The 3,528-nt window shown below is 50.0% G+C and overlaps 1 pseudogene; it reads left to right on the top strand.

Moving 5' to 3' along the window:
• Positions 1-1,038: 1,038 nt before the first annotated feature.
• LOC123410914 lies at positions 1,039-3,528 on the top strand (annotated as a pseudogene).

Genomic DNA, 3,528 nt, shown 5'->3' with positions numbered 1-3,528 from the left:
ATTGATCTTGTTGAAGGTATTGTTTTGACCATAATCATCTTCCGGGTGAAAATCTAAGATCTATGTTCGGGTGATGATGGTGCTTCTGCACTGTTTTTCTTTTGAAGGTGTCGTTTTTGAAGAATTTGAACTTTGGATGGTGTTTAGGTGGTGGTTCGTGCTGCAGCTAAAAGGAATTGATCTTTTTTATTGTGTATATATGTAATGTCTTTACGGCATTGCGTTGTTGTAAAGGATATGTGTAATTGATATCTCCACGATATTAATATATTTCTGTTATCGAAAAGAATGATTAATAGCATATCTCCCTTAATAATAAAGCGCGGAGCGCTTCTCTCGTCCGTCGTGGCGTTTTTGCAAAAAAGCCCGTGACGTTTCCTGAAATCAACCCGCAGTCCGGATTTAAGTTAGGAAACGAATCGTTTTTTACATTTTACCCGAAACCCCCTATGTTTAATCCAAACGAACCCGGAGTCCCGCCGTCCAACACATGGTCTTCGTCGACAGCTCCAGCGTCGCCCTTCTTGCGATACCCGAGCCGCACGAAGGGTATATTATGTATGTATGTAATGTCTTTACGACGTTGCATTGTTGTTGATGACGGATCTAATTGATATCTTCATGATATTAATATATTTTTATTATCAAAAAGAATGATTAATAGCATATTTTCAAAACAATATAGTATAAAAAAATCAGAACACATTATGTGCCAACACTACCCATCAGAGGCCACCGCTCCACCGTTTCCTAGCTGAAGTGGAATCTCGTTCACCTGATCACTTCCCATGGCTGAAGAAGGCCGACTCCGTCCGGAGACTGGAGGCCGACTCCCCTTCCTTTTCAGCTCGGACTTGTACCGCAACTTCGATTCGAAACGAAGTCGGAACAAAGCCCCCACTCCACGGAGGAGGAGAGGCTATAAAAGGTAAGCCAACCCCCTCGAGTTCTTCCTCACATTGCACCACGAGGCCACGAAACTCAGCGCGACGAACTGAATCGAATCGAATCGAATCGAGCATCTCAAATCCGCGTCCCATGGCGATCCACGGCGAGCCCTCTTCCTCCGATCCGAGCGGGAAGAAGGACTACTCCACGGCGATTCTTGAGAGGAAGAAGTCACCGAACCGGCTGGTGGTCGACGAGGCCACCCGCGACGATAACTCCGCCGTCGCTCTACACCCGGACACCATAGACAGGCTGCAGCTCTTCACCGGCGACACGCTCCTGCTCAAGGGCAAGAAGCGGAAAGACACGGTCTGCATTGCACTACCCGACGACACGTGCGAGCATACCAAGATCCGGATGAACAAGGTCGTCAGGAAGAACCTGAGGGTGCGGCTCGGCGACGTCGTCTCTATTCATCAGTGCCCAGACGTCAAATACGGGAAGCGCGTGCACGTACTTCCCATCGACGACACGGTGGAAGGGATCGACGGAAACCTGTTCGAAGCCTTCCTGAGACCATACTTCCTCGAAGCCTATCGACCCGTCAGAAAAGGAGACCTTTTCCTTGTGAGAGGCGGGATGACAAGTGTGGAGTTCAAAGTCATAGAGACTGACCCTGCAGAGTATTGCATCGTCGCGCCTGATACAGAGATATTCTGCGACGGCGAACCGGTCAGGAGGGAGGATGAGGAGAAGCTGGACGATGTCGGCTACGACGATGTCGGTGGGGTCAGGAAACAGATGGCCTAGATCAGAGAGCTGGTTGAGCTCCCACTGCGCCATCCCCAGCTGTTCAAGTCCATTGGTGTGAAGCCTCCCAAGGGCATCTTGCTGTATGGGCCACCTGGGACTGGCAAGACCCTCATTGCTAGAGCTGTGGCCAATGAAACAGGTGCCTTCTTTTTCCTGATTAATGGCCCAGAGATTATGTCAAAGCTGGCCGGAGAAAGTGAGAGCAATCTCAGGAAGGCGTTTGAAGAGGCAGAGAAGAACGCGCCGGCCATCATCTTCATCGATGAGATTGATTCCATAGCCCCAAAGAGAGACAAGACCAACGGAGAGGTCGAAAGGCGTATTGTTTCGCAGCTGCTCACTCTTATGGACGGGCTTAAATCACGTGCCCATGTTATTGTTATGGGTGCTACCAACCGCCCGAATAGCATCGACCCTGCTCTCAGAAGATTTGGTAGGTTTGACCGGGAGATCGACATTGGGGTCCCTGATGAAGTTGGACGGCTTGAGGTTCTCCGAATTCACACTAAAAACATGAAGCTAGCTGAAGATGTTGAGCTGGAGCATGTTTCGAGGGACACTCATGGGTATGTCGGCGCTGATCTTGCTGCCCTTTGTACCGAGGCTGCTCTCCAGTGCATCCGTGAGAAGATGGACGTTATAGACCTCGAGGATGACACCATTGATGCAGAGATACTGAATTCCATGGCTGTCACGAACGACCATTTCAATATTGCGCTAGGGACAAGCAACCCATCTGCTCTTCGTGAGACCGTTGTCGAAGTTCCAAATGTCTCTTGGGAGGATATTGGTGGCCTGGAGACCGTCAAAAAGGAGCTGCAGGAGACCGTCCAGTATCCGGTGGAGCATCCCGAGAAATTTGAGAAGTTTGGTATGTCTCCCTCCAAAGGTGTTCTGTTCTATGGACCTCCGGGCTGTGGTAAGACCTTGTTGGCCAAGGCAATTGCTAACGAGTGCCAGGCTAACTTTATCAGCATCAAAGGGCCAGAGTTGCTTACCATGTGGTTTGGTGAGAGTGAGGCCAATGTGCGTGAGATTTTCGACAAGGCTAGGGGGTCAGCGCCATGCGTCCTCTTCTTTGACGAGCTTGACTCAATTGCCACTCAGAGAGGAAACAGTGTTGGCGATGCCGGAGGTGCCGCCGATAGGGTGCTGAATCAGCTTCTTACCGAGATGGACGGGATGAATGCCAAGAAAACCGTGTTCATCATCGGCGCTACCAACAGGCCAGACATCATAGACCCTGCCTTGCTCAGGCCTGGGCGCCTTGATCAGCTTATCTACATTCCTCTACCTGATGTTGAATCCAGGCTCCAGATCTTCAGAGCCTGCCTCAGGAAGTCTCCTGTGGCCAAAGATGTTGATTTGAATGCTCTCGCCAAATACACACAGGGGTTCAGCGGTGCAGATATCACTGAAATCTGCCAGCGTGCATGCAAATATGCCATCAGAGAGAACATTGAAAAGGACATGGAAAAGGAGAGGCGACGCAAGGAAAACCCTGAAGCCATGGAGGAAGACGAAATGGATGAAATCGCTGAGATCAAGGCTTCTCACTTCGAGGAGAGCATGAGGTATGCACGCCGGAGTGTGAGTGATGCCGATATTCGCAAATACCAGGCCTTTGCTCAGACGCTGCAGCAATCACGTGGTTTCGGCAGTCAGTTCCGTTTCCCTGACCAGCCGGTGGCAGGTGCTACCACTGCGACCGATCCTTTTGCATCCGCTGCGGTGGCAGCTGAAGACGATGATTTGTACAGTTAAATTGTCTGCTGTGCCATGAACTTAGCCTAATTCAGTAATTTCCTTGTTGTACTTATTTATATT

Source organism: Hordeum vulgare, chromosome 1H, assembly GCF_904849725.1.
Source record: "Hordeum vulgare subsp. vulgare chromosome 1H, MorexV3_pseudomolecules_assembly, whole genome shotgun sequence".
NCBI lineage: Eukaryota > Viridiplantae > Streptophyta > Magnoliopsida > Poales > Poaceae > Hordeum > Hordeum vulgare.
This window is presented reverse-complemented; position numbering and strand designations above follow the sequence as displayed.